The following is a 19,381-nucleotide window of genomic DNA, read 5'->3' as shown; positions in this document are numbered from 1 at the left end:
AGAAGGCAACCCCTCTCTTTGTATGAGGGTATTGTATTTGAGGCTGTGAGATAGATGTGTATTCTGTGAGCGAGAAACAGAGAGGTGAAACTGTGAGAGAAAACAGAGGATATTACAACGGATTTGTTGTAGGTTGTGTCTCTTCATTTTGCTAGATAATAAAAAGGAAGGACTGGCTGTTCGGGGTGGACGCAGCCCAAACTGGGTGAACCACGTATATCTATGTCTCTCTTGTTTTGTGCGTTTTCTGTGTTTATATTTCTGCAATATTTTATGTGTTCCATTGCTCCGTAATATATAATTTTCTAACATTGCAGCCCCTAAATCAACTAAGGCATTTGAAAAGTTTTGTCCATTGATTTTTATTGTTACTATCGGGTTTCCCGGGTCTTCATACTTAACAGGTGTTTCTCTTCTTGATAATAATTCAGATAAGGTGCCAACTACTTGGACTGTTGGGTTATTTGTTATTCTCCTCCTTGGTTTTTTTATACATAGCTCTTTAATGGTGTTTGCATATATTGGAATGTCCTAGATGGCTTGGAGGAGTGGAATTTTTATGTACAAATTCTTAAGTTCTCCCAGAATATCAAAATCATGATTTTCTATAGGATGTGGCACAATTAGTCATTTTGGGAATGGGGGAGAAGATGTGGTTGATTGATCATGAGTCTGCTATCTGATCACATCCTCTTCTTGTGGTGGTTGTTCTATAGGTAACTAATTTTCAACTTGAACAGTTTTATCTCCCTCTATTTTTATAATTCGCTCGAATCTTAGTTCTGGTGTTTCAATTATTTGAATAGATTGAACCAGTCTGTTATTTGGGTTTGGATTGGGTTGGGATAGGAGTTGTGGTCTTAAATTAGACTGGGGGTTTTGTTGTAGTGCTGGCAGTGTAGTTTGAGGGAGGGGAATGGTTCCTACTGGCTGATTCATCGGTCTTTGCCAGTTTGTCTGCCAGGCTTGACTCTGTGAAGTATGAGGGGACCATTGTGTTGGATACACATTATTTTGCCAATATGGTGGAGCATAGGGAAAATTTTACCAATTAGATTGGCTTGTTTGATTCGGCCATGGAGAGGATGAAGGAAATGGTTGTTGTGTCCAATTTGGGAAGGGGGGCTGATTTTGCCACATTGTATTATATTGTTGAGAATGATATTGCGGAGGTTGAAAGGAAGAAGCTGGATCGGGGAACATACCTGATTGTCACGGCTGCCATTGACGACGCTGATTAAGTAGGTACACTGGTTCTAGTTCTTCTTCCGCTTCTTTGTATACTGCTTTCAAACTAGGAAGTGAGGGACAACTCTTTGTAGAGTGGTCTTTTGTACAAATGGCGCAAACTTGAACTGCATCTAATGGACACTCTTTGTGGCTATGTTTCTTTCTGCATCTGGGACAGAAGATTGCCAGATTTTGCTCTGCCTCTGCTTGTTTCTGTTTTGCTTGCATAATATTGAACTGTGTTGTCAGAGTCCCCAATATATCAGTTTTGAAATTCTCTAATAAATTTCCAATTTCTGCGCGAGTTACTCCTTCTGCAGAGATCTTGTTGTCTCTTGTAAACCTGTCATGTTCTGCTGGTTTTAGTCTTGTGTTGCCTCTTGAACTCCTGATACATAAATCAATAATGTCAGCAAAATTTTCCTGATAAATATCTCCTTTTCCCATAATATTTAGTGTTTCAATCCATTGTTCCTTCATTCCTTTAATTAATGTTGTTTTTAATACATTATCAGGTAAGGGTAATGATGCATAAGGAGATCTTTGAAGATTATACTGAAAACGTTCAACATACTCTTCTAATGTTTCATTAGGTCTAGCTACCATTTGAAATATTTCATCTTTTAACTCTCTAGACCTGCAATAATCCTGATATTTTTTCAGAAAATCATTTTTCATTTGATCCCAGTTATTTATAACACCACGACCCAACCCCATAAACCATCTTAAAGCAGCCCCTTTTAATGTAGAGGGAAATAATTTCAATTTTTGGGGATCGATGGTATAGTCATAGCCTCTGCATAGCACATCAAATTCAAATAAAAATGCATCCGGATCTTCTGATGTAAGGCCATGGAATGTACGGATGTGGTGGGGCAAGATGGCCTTCATAGATGCATTGGGTGCAGTCTCTACAATGGGATATTGCAGCGTGGAGGTTTGGGTGTTTGGCTGGTTCTGGGCCATTTGGTCAAATATATGCCAATAACCTTCTGGGATGTCTAGGAGGGTGTTCCTAGGCTGAAAGGAGGGAGGAGGAGTGGCCTTAACAACACTTCCTTGATCTAGGATAATGAGAGCTCCTTGCTAATTTAATGTTTGGGGAGATTCTTCATTTTGGATGATCTTTACAGCACTTCCCTTATCTGGGATTCTTGATGGCTGAATTATCCCAAGAGGAGATCTTGGTTCTTTAATTTCCCCTATTTCTCCTCTTCCTTCACAGAGGTTGCTAAGGTTCCCTTCTTGTAATGATTTTGGGCTAGAATTCTCAATTTCTTGAAAATCTTGCTCTTCAGTTTGGCTATGCACCTCAGCCAAGGCTACAGATGGTGATCCTGTGGCCTGAAGGGAACTAGTAGGTTGTCTAGAAGCAACTTTTCTAGGTCCTACTGAAGGCTGAGATTCTACTTTCTTAAGGATTTTGTCTATAAAGGTTGATCGGCCAAGGGTCACCGGCCCCTTAGCTTTTTCAGGTTTGGGTAGTGGTTTAGGATTCTTTTCAGGCTTTTTTTGCTTAGTCATGCACACAAATAAAATGCTAATTTCTACCCAAAAACAACAACAAATCTGCAGGAAAGCGGGCAGGGGAGCAGGGCTGTTACATGCTCCGTACGCAGGTTCTTACCTTTCATTTTTAAAACCCAATTCTCTCCTAGCAGGTACTTACACAACTTTGAAAAGAACAAATGGCTACACTCTTCCCCGACAATGGCACCAAAATGTCGAGAAGTAAAAAGGTTCTTTTTCACCTCTATTTACCCTACATTAATTGTCAATCCAGGCACGATTTTTTATCTCAAAGAGTGTACTCAGTCTAAGTCGGTCATTTGTCAGATTGAATACAAGAGTAAACGGATGCTTGAAATGAAATCTATTTTCAAAAAAATAAACTTTTAGCACTCTGAGATCTAAATCATTCACTACAGCAACATATCAGTCAAGGGTGCAGTAGTGATAACTCATCCCTTTGTAAACTGATGTAATTGAGAAGAAAATTAAGGAAAAGATCATCAACCTGGGAACTAGATAGCAATTGTTAGTATTCGCTACAGTTTTAGATCGTTTGTACACACGAAAGCAATGAGAATTCAAATGGCAATAAATGGAACAACAATTAATCTATTTCACTCAATTGAATAGCAAAGCTTAATCTTACGAAATAAACAACAATTGCAATCTCCACTCAGAAATGATTTAAACAGCAAACATCAATGGAACAACAAATTAAAGGAAGCTATGAAATATGGAACAACAACTTAAACCAAATGTAAATACACAACAAACTAAACTAAATGCTATACGCAACACTTGTAGGTTAAAGGAATAGTAATCTGAGTTTCAGCGTAATAATAAATAATCCCGGTTATAAAGAAATAACAACTGCAATCACAGTGGAACAACAGTTCAAATGAACAACGATCTCAATTGAAAGTAAACCGTAGATAAATAGATAGTGATACCGATTCATGTATACACAGTACTGTTATTCTATAATCGAACAGCAACGACAATCTGTTAAGGAACAACAATGTTATGTAACAACAACACGATATAACTTCAGGACAAATCACATAACATCTTTATGTAGAGAATAACCTTACTATTCGAATGGGAATCAAAATATAACAGAGCTAATACATGAAATAAAGAACAATAGATTACTGAACAAAAGAGATAAGAGAAAGCAAACCACACACGACTCAAAATCAAGAATTAATAGTACAGGAAGCAAGTGATCCACCAGGGCCAGGCCCTTAGCCTCCAGGGACGCACTGCTTATAATTACTCCAGAATCAAAGATGGAAAGGCAACAAGATTTATATATTAAAAATCAAAATGGAGTTATAGTGAATCACTCTTTTAGAGAGAGTCGATGATCAAAGTTTCAAGTACAAAAGAGAATTTCATAAAAACAACAATAGTCCTCCCTCAGGCTAGCAGTGTTGCCCCTTCTTATAGCAGCCGAGTGGAGATATCAATGATACAGAGAATCTTTAAGGTAGCGATCCCTCAGGATCAGAGGATCCTGAGGGATTCACCATACTGTTAGCTCTCAGTCACTTTCTCATTCTCTTGCGCCGATTTGGTATCTCCTCTTCCTTTTCTTGGTTTGTACGCTCCAGTCTGGATCTTCTCATTTGGATGTGGTTCCCTATCAAAGGGAAAACATTGGATGGTGTCTTGTCATTTCCTTCAAATTGGTAATTTTTCATTTTCCCCTTTTTCTACATAGAAAAGAGTAATTATTAGTCATCTTACATTGCACATAAATCTTCTAGATTTTATCATAATCTCGTGTCATATACCTAGTTCATGATGTAAAGAGGCTATGAGTTTTAAAGAAAAGATGACAAAATAAATGATAATAACATACCTTCTCTAGTGCTCAATAGTACTTTTGACCAAATACACAATGAACCGATCAACTGACAATACAAGGTGGGGTTCACCAACTCAGAATCTGAGGCATGCAAAATCTTTCAGTTGGTGATCATAGGAGTAGACATAGGTCTGCAATCCCCCATAAAAAATCTCCTCAAGATATCACCTACATACCTTCCCTGGCCCACGGAGATATGTCCATCCTCTTGCCAAACCTCCAACCCTAGGAATTAATGCATCAAACCCATATCGGTCATATCAAACTTTGTAGCAAGATCTCTCTTGCAGTGTTGGATGAGTTTGTCCTCCCCTATAATAAACAAATCATCCACATACAATACCAGAATGAGTGGATCGTCACCAACCATAACTAAATAGAGGTTTGGAACTACATCACTCTTTTGGAAATCCATATGCTGCAAGTAGGCATCTATCCTCTTGTACCATGCCTTCAGTGCCTACTTCAATCCATATAAGGCTTTCTTAAGCCTACACACATGAGACTTCCTCCCATGCAACTCAAAGCCCTATGGCTACTCAATGTACATCTTCTCCTATATAACATCGTTGAAAAAGGTGGTCTTCACTTCCATATGGTGAATCCTCCAACCCATCTTAACTATTATAGATGACTTCTCTGATGGAAGTATAATGAGAAACCAGTGTGAATTTCTCCTCATAGTCAACTCCCTCTACCTGTGAGAACCCTCGTGCCACAAAACGAGATTTGAACTTCTCCATGCTGCCATTTGCAACATGTTTGATCTTGTAGAGACATCTAGAAGTCACCAGTGACTTCCCCTCAGGTCACGACACTACATCTTAGACATCATGATGGAGGCATACTCCTCCACCATGGCATCCTTCCAGATCTACTGGTTGGTGGCCTCTGCAAAACTAGTTGGCTCTGTCTCTACAACATCTGCCACAAAGCCACCCAACCTCTCTGGTGGTCTGCTCCCGCTCACTAGCCACTTTTGTTTCCCCGTAGCCTCTTGAGACTCCTTCAAGGTCTTACAAAGTCATCTTGGTTTCCTCTTCCCTCTAGTAGCCTTCTCTGGTATTATGTGAAAATTTCTAATAACGACCTCACTTCCTGACGAGGAAGGCTCTACTATGATCAATGGAAATCCTAGAATGTGAGATCCTGCACTCGGTGATACTGGAGATAAAGACCCTATCACTAGTCAAGTAGATGACCCTCCTGGTCCTGATGTACCACTTGATTCTCTTGAAACCTGTGGTGTGGCCCCCTGTTGAGGAGCTTGTTGCTCTACCTGATCAACCTCCCAAGACCTCCTAAAGGCCTTCTTCTCTTCAAATCTCACATCCCTCCATTGGACAACCCTCCTCTATGCAAGAATGTATATATGATAGGCCCTATTAGTCTCACTGTAACCCACTAGGATACCCTTCTCTACAGTGAGTCCCAACTTCATCCTCTTCTCCTCAGGCACATGTGAATATGTAAGGAATCACAAGACCTTGCTATGCCCAACCTCTAGCTTCTTTCTAGTAAACACATCCCCATGAGTATTTCTCCTAGCTAAGACTCTGTGTGGGCTCCTATTCTGTAAATACAATGTAGTGTTACATGCCTCGACCCATAAGAAGAAAGGTAATCTCTAGTCATGTAACATAGCTCTAGTTTCTCCTACTATGGCCTTGTTCTTCCTCTCTACCACCCCATTCTGTCAGGGGTTATAAGGCACAATGTACTCCCTCTTAATGCTCGCATTCCTACAAAACTCCTTCATCTCCATGGAGGTATACTCACCCCCATTATCTGATATTAACACATTGATCTTCATCCCTATCTAGTTCTCCACAAGAGCCTTAAACTCTTGGAACCTCTTAAAGACCTCATCCTTGATCTTCAGAAAGAAAATATAGGTCTTCCTGGAGTGGTGATCAATGAAAGTCACATTGTACTCATATCCACTTAGTAACACATGAGACATAGGACCACATACATCAGGGTGTACTAATTCAAGGATACCTGTAGCTCTGTTGTCATTTCTTGAGAAAGGTGACTTGGTGTACTTTCCCAAAGCACACCCCCTGCACACATCATGATGATCAGTGTTGAACTCCAGTAATCCTGTGATGACCATGTACCTCATAATCCTGAAAGATCCATGGTGCAAGCGGGTCATCCTCTTGTGCCATAACTCACACAACTCACTATTGTTGTTCTATGCTACCAAGGCTCTAATGGGTTGAAACATAAACTTGTATAGCCTCCCACTCTAGGCTCTAATAGGTATATCATGATCAACACTAGATCCCATGGGATATATCAACACTTTTCCCTTTTGGAACAACACCTCAAACCCCCTATCCTCTAAGTTAGAGACTGATATCAAGCTCTTTTTCAACCTTGGAACATAAAGAACATTTGTCACCTTCATAGGAGGTAAAGAATCCCTCTGAAAATATATTGTCCCACTCGTACTGCTATGACCTTGGAGTTATCTCCAAGCACAACCTCCAAGTCAATGTCATCCTCTGAGTGTTATGTAACTAGCTCACAAAAATATAGAAAAGATAGATCAACGACTTAAAAATCAGCCTCTTCAAGGGGACAACCTCCTTTACATTACACAAATGAACAATTATTGGATGATACAAATGGCAAGACCTCATTTTTATATATAGGAGTCTAAGGGGTCCCAATACAATCAAAGCCTACATAAAAATAATATTGTAGGGGCACAACAATAACAGTAGTGGGCTTCTATGGGGCATAATAATAACAACATGGGGACTATATGAGCATAATAATATAATAAGGGGGTTTTACTAATAAAAATAAGGGACTACACTAGTAGTATAGGGACCTAACATGCCCCTCTCCTTCAAAAAGTGTTGTCCTCAACGCTTGAGTAGTTATGGATGCTTCTGTATAAAATTCTCATCCTCCCATGTGGAATCTTAAGCAGGTAAGTTCTTCCAGTTGATGAGATACTCTAAAATTGATCGATTTCGTAGCTGTTGATTTCTTTTTTTTGTGACTGCTTCCGGTTCCAATATGATTTTTCCTTCCTCGCCAAGTTCTGTAAATATTGTTTGAACTCGGATCTTATCACCTATAACCTTCTTTAAGCATGAAGCATGGAAAACTGGGTGCACTCGGGAAGATGTGAAAAGCCCCAATTTGGATGCCATAGTACCAATATTTTGCAACATGTTATAAGGACCATAGTACTTTGGTGATAATTTATTATCCTTCTTAACTTGCTTGAAGGAAATTTTTTTGTATGGTTGTAGTCATAAAAATTACCTAGTCTCTTATGTCAAAACTTCTTTCATTGCGATGTTGATATGCCTATTGTTTCATTCGATTCTGCGCAAAAGTGAGGTTATCCTTTTTCTTCTTGATAAGTCCTTCTATCTTGAGAGTTTGAGGAGTGGTAATTCCTGTCAATGAATTACAAGATATGGTCCGATTCATTTCTTCTTTCTATGGGGATGGTTCCTGGTGTATATCCTCGTCATTTGATGTTTCTTGATCCTTTTCTTCATCCTCTTCACAATCAATGTAAAATAATTTCTTCTCAGCACACTTATGACCTTTAGTGTATTTTCTATCACAACTATAACAAAGGTAATTTTCTCCTTTTTCTTCCAATTGTTGTGGTGTCAACCTTGTAGGCTGTGGAAGGCTAGGAGCAACAACACTTCCATCTTTATAATTGTGAGTGGTAGGATTTCTTGTTGCCATAATTTTGCTTTCAAATTTTATTGCCAAACTCAATTCCTTCTCCAATGAATCAGGTTCCCAAAGATGAACCTCATTTTGATGTTATCCTTTAAATCCCTATGAAGACATCAATCCTCCTCTTCTCTATAATATCATTTACCCTTATATTCAATTTTTGGAAGTCTGCAATGTGCTCTGCCATTGAACCCTTTTGTTTGAGATTTATCAATTGGCTAAAGAAGGTGTTTCTCTTTGTATCCTCATAATGTGCTATCATTTGCTCCATGAAAATTGACCAGGTGATAAGTGGTTTATGAGAACAAAGCCCTTTATACCATAAAAATTGATTCAGTTCTAAATATAAAGATGCAATACATACCTTTTGTAAAAGTTGCACATCATGTAGATCAAAATATTTCTCCATCTGTAGTATCCATGTTATGGGATCCTTGCCATCAAACTTCCTCATACCGATCTTTGGAATATGGTGGTTCTTCAATCCAATGTTATATTCTATGAAATCATGATTAAAATTTTTTTTTTCTCATCATGAGTTTCCTCTACTACCTTTTCGTCATTAGGAGGCATTTCTTGTAGCAGTTTTGTCCCACCTTCCTTCAAAAATTCCATGTCTTTCTTCAAATATTCCATGCATTTCTTAAAATATACTTCCCTACCATCAATATTAGCTTCCATGGCACATATAAAACTATTTATCCTAGCTTTGATCGCATTCTTCAAATCATCCATCCAATTTTTCTTACTAGGTGTTTTTGTTTTCTTGATTCGAGTCATTCTTTTTCTTACTTTTAGCAGCTCGATATTGAATATGTTGTATCTCTGACATTTCGGATCTCCAAGGTATGAACTTACGATCTACAGTAGCCCTCTGCGTCCTATTTCCAATGCCACTAGTCTAATCGAAATTGGATTCTCCAAGAAAGAGTTATGCCCAATATCCCAAGATGGCCTGAATATATACTTTTTCAATAGAGCTAACTTGTACGAAGTACCACATGTCACTGTTTTGACATTTGAACCTGAAAACAATACACAGAAAATTACAGTCTTTCCTCTTTCTATAAATTCTTACGAAATTTCAATTGATGCTCAAAGAGAAATTTATGATGATTTTCCCAAGGTCACATGTTTGCGATTTAATTCAGGAGCCTATAGAAACCCTAAATGTATTGGACCATATCTATGAAGATATAGTGAAACAAGATCTGAAATTCGGGCCCGAGCTTCACCAAGTTTTTGGCTCAAATGGGATTTAATTTCAGAGTTTGAACCTTCGTAGAAAAAAATTATAGCAAAAATTCCACGATGACCTGTTTGAGATGGAATTCTGGAGCTTAAAAAAACCCTAACTTCCTCAGATCATATCTCCGAAAATATAGCGAGACAAGATATGAAATTCGGACCTGAGGTTTAGAATGATTTTTTCTCAAATGGTTTTTTTTAGCTTCTAAAACTTTGTAGAGAAAACATTATAGCAAAAATTCCACGATGAACTGTTTGGAGCAACGAAACCCTAGAATCCAAAGCCTCTGATACCAAATGTGATGTAACTAGCTCACAAAAAGATAGAAAAGATAGATCAACGACTTAAAAATCAGCCTCTTCGAGGGGGAAACCTCCTTTACATTACACAAATTAACAATTCTTGGATGATACAAATGACAAGACCTCCTTTCTATATATAGGAATCTAAGGGGTACCAATACAATCAAGCTTATATAAAAATAATATTTTAGGGGCACAACAATAATAATAATGGGCTTCTATGGGGCATAATAATAACAACATGGGGACTATATGGCCATAATAATACAATAAGGGGGTTTTACTAATAAAAATAAGGGGTTACACTAGTATTATAGGGACCTAACACTGAGACACTCATGAAGTTCTTTTTCACTCCAGTCATAAGGCACGATGCTCCTGTTAGGCATGGCCCAACTTGGTCCAAATTTTGGGTACAAGAACTCACGAAAGGAGGACTGGACCGCGTGGAGCTAGCGAAGATATATTCATCACATAGATTTTTAGGGATTTGGGGATGGGATAAAGCCCTTATTTTGTAATGGGTATAAGGTAGTAGTCCTTGTTTTATGGATCCATGGTATGTGGACCATGGTTTTTGTATAGATGAATTATATAAAAGGATATGTAATACTTTGTAATCGGATCATCTTAGAATCTAAATGATGGAAGGATAAGTGAATCTCTGCTTTCACATCTGTCGTCTGTATTTTTGGAGAAGGATCCACAGTTGAGTGCGTGGAGACCTTGAAGAGTTTGCAACCTGTCAATGAACCATGCACATGAAGATGTAATATGAGTGGTTAAACTCACCACCAAGGAAAAAACAGTGTCAAATATGGAGGTGAACTCATCCACCTCTGCTGAAGCTACAACTCCTTTTTTCTTCTTGTTCTTCTTATTGGGACACTAAATAGCATAGTGACCCATCTTCCCACAAGCAAATCATTTCACTTTTCTCATGTCCTTCTCCTTCGCCTTTTGCTTCCACTTCTCCTATTTTTCTCCACTATAATACCCCTTCTTGGCCTTCTTCTTCTTTCCCTTTTCCACAAGAGAAACATTATCCTCTACTACCCCACCACTCTTACTTCCCACCTTAGCACTCCTCCTTGTCTCCTCCAAGATGAAATCAGCCCACATCCTCCTCCAGTCTGGAAAGTTCTCTCTGGCACAAATGCCATGTAAGAATCCATCCCATTTCTCAGTGTGAACCCATCTAAAGAAATCCTGACCAATTGGTCCTCTGGGATAACCTCTCCCATGACAACCAACTTATCCTTCACCTGCGAGATTTTGGTGAAGTATGAGGCCACATTGTTAGTCTTGGTCATCTTGGTGTTTCTTAGATTTTTCCTCAACATCATCTTCCTATTCTCATTAGAACTTGGGTGTAAGTGACAAGAGACTCCCACATCTCATAGGAAAAATCCATTGATGTCACATGAGGGAATAGATGATCTTTGATGGTATCAATAATGATCCTCTTTTATTTTATATTCTTCTTGTTGAACTCACTCAACTGAACATGATCTATAGGATGTTGTATAGGACTCTCCACAATGTACCATACCTCCAACTTCACAAACAAAAGCGCCATTCTCTCCTTCCAAGGGCCAAAATTATCAACCGCTGTCAATTTGTCCTCTACCCTCAACCTTGTTGCCATGACCTTCCCAACCAAAAAATGGAGAAATTTGTGAACTAGGTAGCCTTCTCCCTCTTAACCAACAAGTCTATGCCAATTTGTGACTGAGGTTTCAAGTTTTTGGTTTACTGAGTAGACAAAATTATTACTTTTTGGACTTTGTATCAGTTGTGACAAAATCTCAAGTCCGACCTGTTTTTGGCTTTGATACCATGTAGAATTTTGTGTCTACTTGGTATCCCAACCCAGTTTTATGTTTTGCGTGATTTAATGCCCAAACCCATCATGAAATATATTACTAATATTTGCATTTACATAAAAAAAATGAGTTATTCTACCAATTCTTTCACACAGCTAACACATTATATAAAATAGAAAGCACAAAGGAACAATGATTTTTGGTCAAAGTGACCCTGAAAAAACCCCACAATCTCTTTCGGAAAACCAGTCTTCTAAGGAGGAGTTTATTTTTATTTTTTGAAATTTTCATACAACATAAATACATAAAAGAAACTTATCGCTTTCCATTTAGAGGCATCATTGAAGTCCTTTGTAAAATATGGATTATGAACTAAGTCTTCACCAAAGGTTTAGTTCTCGTCAGCAAAAATTTTGAACCTCAGAATTGCTCCTCGTTCCCAGGAAATTGTGTCTCTTCAATTATCACAGGTTAACTAAAAAATTGGGCTTATTCTTCTATGAAACTCGGGCTACTTTCTACAAAGAATACCCATGCCTGAAGAAGCCCACTCCTTATTTGATACATGCACAAAATGTTTTTTGAGTCTGGAACTTACATTTTGCACTCATATTTGGCCCGAAAATCAAGCACAACAAGCCCAAGAATCTCTCTCAGTAAGCCCAATGATCAGGTGCTCAAAATTAGGCTAAAAAATAAAAGTGTCAGAATCTTGATAAACCTAGATTCAGATCAAATTTCTCATCATTTTGATTCTAACGGTGTGAACGACACTCTAATTTGAGCTCATATGAAGAAGTTAGAGCAAGTCAAAGTTTAGGTTTGACTTAGACACATGGCAGGAGTGGATGATGTGGCAAGGCCCTTCAGAAAATGGGGAAGCACCAAGTGGTAGGTCGCCATTGGCCCCCACATTTTCGCATATCGCATATCGCAAGCAGGTAGTGTTAAATAATCGACCCCAAGCACGTCAGGGTTGCGATGCGATAAATTGCAATCGCACTTCACAAAAGGTAGAGGTCCTCATGTTGATGGATCAACCAGGAGTTGCGATGCGATGGATCGTGGATTGCAATCGCACTTTGCAGAAAAAATAGAGTCCCGCATATACATATATATATATACTACTGGTACTCACTGATTGCGATTTTCAAAAGGATCCCAGATGCGATATTTTTATCGATTGCAGTTAATACTTCTGTTGGGTTCGCCATATTGCAATCGCACATCGCCCCGCTGCGATCACAAAACATAAGACCACCAGACTCTACCAATTGTGATTTTTGATGGAACAGTCGGCTGACAGATTATGGCTCGCTGCGCAAATTTTTTTTCGCTCAGTTAGCATTTTTGGAGCTAATTTGTAGGATCATGCAGGAAATGGGGCAATTTGTGGAGTGAATATTGGGAAAATAAGGATAAGTCATAAATTCTTCATTTTTCCACCAAATTGGATGCAAAAAGAGGCTAGATAGCCATTTTTGGACATTTTGGACTCATTGGAGCTAGTTTCATGAGAATTTGAGGCTTGTAAACACATATTTTGACACTTTTGAGCATAATAGAGAGGCCTAAGCCATTGTAAGCTGGACCAAGGAGATGTAGCCCAGGAGGGGTGAACTCCTTTATCATGTTCCTATTGTAATGTGTTTTTGTTGATGTTCTATACATGTTTATGCTATTGTTCAATCTCTTATATATGCTAAATTTCTCATAAAATTAACATAAAACTCATCATTTCACTTGCAAAAAATCATGAATCCTTAAGCACAATGAAAGCATTTTATTTCTAATCTGAGGAGGATCTAAGCAAAACAATATGATATTATAAATCATATCAATTTGGTATCATAGAAATAGGTTGGCTTTGCGAAAGAAGAATTTAACTGTTTGCAAGTTATGTCATGCTTACAAGGTTAAAACTCAAAATATGTGAAGGAAATCTGGTTGGAAGCCGTAAAGTTGGGTCAAGGGGAAGGAGAGCAAGGTTGCCACAATCTCCAACACCAATTCATACTTGAGTTGCAATTGGCACTCCAGAGATCATGTCTCATGAAGGAGAACCTACAAACATAACATAAGATGAGAAGACCTTCAGAAAGGCTTTCTTTGATATTGCAAAGATGGTGAAGGTCCTCTATGAAGAGAGGAATACCAGGTTGAAGGGGAAAGTTCCAAACCTCCCAAAGGAGAAGGCTCTTCAGGAGGAGGTAATGGACAAGGAGGTACTGGAATTGGAGAAAAACCTCCACTCTCTCCACAATCTTCTTCATCTTCTTCTTCACAAGCGTCCTCACCCTCTTCCACTAATACAATCCTTACTCATACTCATCATCATACTTCAAAAGGAACTGGTAAATCACCTTTTTAAAAACTTGATGTTAAATTTGAGCTACTCATGTATAATGCTGAAGTGAATGGAGAGGAGTTTGATAATTGTCTTTGTCAGTTGGAGGTCTATTCTAGGATTCAAAACCTTCAGGAGGATGACATAAAGATTCAGTTAGCTTCCTTGAGAATGGAGGGTGCAACACTAGTATGGTGGGAATCAAAGACCCAAGAGGAGATTAAAAAACATGGCAAGATCTCAATTTCTTGGAATGATTTCATTGCTACAATGAAAAGACAATTATACCCTCTAGCTTATATGCATAAAGCCATCATGATTTGGCAGAACTCTATACAACTTTAAGGTCAAAATGTGCAATATTACACCCAGGAATTCAGAAAAAGGTATTTGATGTTAGGTGTAGATGTGTAATCGCAGGACACGTTATTGAAGTACATAGGGGGTTTATAGAATTAACTTACACATACTATCTTAATGTTTAATCTCAATAATCTAGATGATGTGTGTGTGCAAGCCACTCATCTTGAGGCAAGATGGAAAATAACCCAGAAGAAGGTAGTAAAAATCCATTTAAGAGTAAAGGAAAGGAAAAGGCTTTCAAAGGGAAGGCAAAGAAATATGTGTCTATCAAAAAATAAGGAGAGAAAGTTACATGCAAACATTGTTCCAAGGAGGGTCACGATGAAGCTCATTGTTGGAAGATTCATCCCGAAATGAGACCAAAGAGAAACAACAACAAGGAAAAACAAAAGACAAGTGTAACCACTCAACAGGATTTGGGATCCGATTCAGGTGATGAAACTAAAATCACATCCATGGCGTTAAAAGGAAAAGAATCAATTTCTAGCACGAATTCTTCAAACTCACAAAATGAAACTCCAAATGAAAAGAGGAGAATAGAACTTTTTCACATAAGGGTGATCTAAAAACACAACAAGATTGATACGCTTTTCGATAGTGGCTCTCAAGCCAATCTTATCTATGAAAACATTGTCAAAACTTTAAACTTGGAAACCGTTCCACATCATAAACCATATCCACTTGGATGGGTGTGTGACAATGCACAATTTCAGGTTACTAGAAAGTGTAAACTAAAATTCGCCATTACTGCAAATTTCATAGATGAAGTGGAGCTTGATGTTGTGCCGTTAGATATCTGTGGCATAGTTTTGGGTAGGCCGTAACTTTATGCCAAAAAATCTATCTTCCATAGACAAGAAAAAAATATAATTTATTCAAATATGAAGTAGAATATATTGTGAGAGCTCATAGCAAGAAAATAAATCTTTCGCTTGTTAATGCAGGGCAGATGAAAAGACTAGTGAATTTGAGCAAGAATTTTGTGCTTCTAATGATCAAACCCAAGAATGATGTTGATAATGAAGCTTTTAAAGTTTGTGATTCAAATTTGAAATATGAATTGGTTGACGTAGTTAACCAATATAATGAGATGTTTTAGGAACCAAAAGGATTACCTCCCAAGAGAGGAATCCAACATGAGATACAATTGCAACAAGATTGTCCTGTTCCTAACATTGGCATGTAAAGGATGTGAGTGATGGAAAGCACATAAATTGAGAAGCAAATTCAAGAGTTGTTGAATAAAGGGATCAACATACCATCTTCCTCACCATGTGGTTCACTTATTGTCTTGGTGCTAAAGAAGGACGGAACATGGCACATGTGTATGGAATTTCATGCATTGAACAAAATTACAGTAAAGAACCATTACCCACTACCTAGAATAGATGATTTACTTGATCAATTGAAAGATGCAAAGTATTTTACTAAGCTGGACTTAAGAAGTGGCTACCATCAAATTAGAAAAACGTGAAAAAGGATTTTCAGTCAGGAGGCAAACAATAAAAGGCCTTTGATGTATTGAAGGAAAAGATTAGCACAGATCCAGTACATGCACTTCTAGACTTGAGACAACCATTTGAGATTCAGACTGATGCTAGCAACTATGCCATGGGTGCAGTCCTCGTGCAATATGGTAAGCCTATTTTTTTTCACATAGAAACTTTTAATGGTGTAGTGATTAACTATCATATGTATGACAAGGAATTATATGCAATGGTGCAAAGTGTGAAAAAATGGAAACACTACTTGATGGGTAAGGAAATAGTCATTCACACTAATCATCAACCATTGCAATGCTTGCAATCACAATCAAAGTTGCAGCAATCAAGGCACTTCCGATGGATGGGTTTTCTTCAACAATTCCACTTGGTAATCAGGTATAAGAAAGGTATCTACAATAAAGTTGTTGATGTGCTTTCTAGGCCTATTGTTAGTGTAGCTACTTTACTCAAGCATGATTATGTTATACATGAAAGTTATATTGAGCAACATGCATTAGATAATGACATTAAAATGTTTATGCAAGCTTGAGTCAAGGTATCTAAGTAGAGGAATTGGATTATCATTTTCATGATAGCTTGTTATACCATTTTGGAAAGATTTGTATTCCAGAGGGAGAAAGAGTTAATATCATAATAGAGGCACATACTTATCTTATTGCTGGTCATTTTGGTGTAAATAAGACAATGGCACATCTATAGAGGTATTGTTATTTGCCTCGTATGCTTGAAAGTGTGTCTTGTTTTATTAAAGGATGTTCATTATGTGCAATCAATAAGCCTAGCAATAGGAATTTAGGATTGTACACACCACTTCTGGTTCCTTCACGACCGTGGGAGAGTGTTTCTATGGATTTTGTAGGAGGTCTTCCATTGTCAAAAAGAGGTCATGATTATTTGTATGTAGTTGTGGATAGGTTCAACAAAATGTGTATTTTGATGCCATGTAAAAAGAAAGTTACAGCTGAACAAACTACTCAGTTATTCTTTCAGAATGTTTGGGTGCATTTTGGATTGCCCACATCCATTGTTAGTGATCGAGATTCTCGCTTTGTTGGGAATTTTTGGTCAAGCTTGTGGGGATTGATGGACACCAAATTGAAAAAGAGTACATCTTTTCTTCCTCAAATAGATGGTCAAACAGAAGTGGTGAACATAATAGTGATACATCTTCTTCATGGGTATTGTAGCAAGCATCCTAAGTTGTGCGATGAACATTTGCACTATATTCAGCATGCTTACAACCGATCCAAGCACTCTTCAACTCAAACTTCACCATTTGAGGCATGCTTGGGATACTTGCCTAAATATCCTTTGGATTTTATTTTTGGAAAAGATGTTGCTATTGAAGGCCATAGCGACATATACAAAGCAAGAAAGTTCATTGAAAAAATCTAGTTAGTACACCAAAAGGTTCAAGAACAACTTGAGAAAAGCCAAGGCAAGTACAAACCAACACATGAAAATCATCGTCAAGATCACAAGTTCCAAGTTGGTGATGAATTTTGGCTTCACATTAACAAAGAGAGGCTCCAAGGAGAAGGTAAAAATATAAAACCAATTAGATATGTTCCATTCAGAATTTTGGAAAAGATTGGTAACAATGCCTTCAAGTTGGATTTGCCTTCATATATGCAAATTTATGTTGTTATTAATGTTGAGAATTTAAGGTTGTATGAACCTCCTTTGATTGAAGATCAAGGAGAGAATATTCAAATTCCATCTATTGAATACTTTTCTCTAGAATTCATTGATGAGCTTTAGCAAGACACTATGCTTGACAGAAGAATAAGGATATCAAAAAGGGGAAGTGTCGATTATCTTCGAGTGGGGCTCAAGGGTACAAATCCTTTAAAATCCAAATGGATAAAGGTTGGAAAGGTGAGGGAACTATACCCTCACCTGCTGGACAATTGAAAGTGATATTTTGGGGTCCAAAAGGCTTCTAGTGGGGAGGAGTGATTAGGTGCTCAAAATTAGGCTCAAAACTCAAAGTGGCAGAATCTCAATAAACTTAGCTTCAGATCGAAGTGCTCATCATCTTGATTCCAACGTTGTGAATGACACTTGAATCCGAGCTCATATGAAGAAGTTAGAGAAAGTCAAATTTCAGGTTTGTCTTGGACAGATGGCAAGAGAAGATGATGTGGCAAGACTCTTCATCGAATGGGGAAGCGCCAAGTGGTAGGCCTCCATTAGCCTTGCATTTTGCAAACCGCATATTGCAGGTGGGTCAGTGTTAAAGAATCATCCCCAGAACAAGCCAAGGTGTGATGACATAATCACAACCGCACATCGCAAAAGGGAAGTACTACAAAAATCGGCCCCCAACGTACTAGCTTGTGATACGATATCATAATCGCATATCACATAGTGCAAGTCCCATTATATGTATTACCCTGGCTCCACCGATTGTGATATATTCTGGATGTGAAACAGTTATACTACAGTTGATAGTTCCATTCGGTCTGCCGCTTATTTAATCACATATCGCCCACGTCGTGTTCACAAACCATAAGACCCGTCAATTCCCGCTGATTGCAATTTGCAATGGAGCTGTCGGTGTCGATAGCTTATGGCCACTGCATTGAAATTTTCGCCTAGTTAGCACTTTTTGGAGCAAAATTGTAGGATCATGTTGGAAATGTTGCAATTGTGGAGTAAATATTGGGAAAACTAGGAGAGGTCATAACTCTTATGGAATAGTCAGCCGACAGGTTATGGCTCGCTGCGTGGAAAATTTTTCGCTCAGTTAGCGTTTTTGGATCTAATTTGTATGATCATGCCGGAAATGGGGCAATTTGTGGAGTGGATATTGGGAAAACAAGGGGAAGTAATAACTTCTTCAGTTTTCCACCAAATTGGATGCAAAAAGAGGCTAGATAGCCATTTTTGGAGATTCTAGACTCATTGGAGCTGGTTTCAGAAGCATTTGAACATTATAAACACATATTTTTACACTTTTGAGCATAATAGAGAGGCCTAAGCCATTGGAAGCTCAACCAAGTAGACGTAGCCCAGGAGGGGTGAACTCCTTTATCATGTTCCTGTTGTAATATGTTTTTGATGATGTTCTGTACATGTTTATGCTAGTGTTCAGTCTCTTATTTATGTTAAATTTCTCATAAAATTAACATAAAAACTCATCATTTCACTTGCAAAAATTCGTGAATCCTTAAGCACAATGAAAACATTTTGTTTCTAATCTGAGGAGGATCTTAGCACAAAAATCTAATATTCTAAATCAGATCACTTAGTCTTTTGAAGTGCACATATTGATTTCCCTCTGTAACTACTTGTAAAAGATTATAGCCAAAATTATTGATGTTCGTCTCAAACCCATCCTTTCAAAGAATGTCTCCAATGAGTAGTTTGGTTTTCTCAATGGATGCCAGATACACAAAGTTGTTGAGGTAGCTCATGATGGTATGTATAACATTAAAACAAAAAATATAAAGGG

Source organism: Pinus tabuliformis, chromosome 8, assembly GCF_031772625.1.
Source record: "Pinus tabuliformis cultivar Carrire ecotype Pingquan chromosome 8, CPIR1, whole genome shotgun sequence".
NCBI lineage: Eukaryota > Viridiplantae > Streptophyta > Pinopsida > Pinales > Pinaceae > Pinus > Pinus tabuliformis.
The sequence above is the reverse complement of the archived record's forward strand: the minus strand, read 5'-3'. Positions refer to the sequence as shown.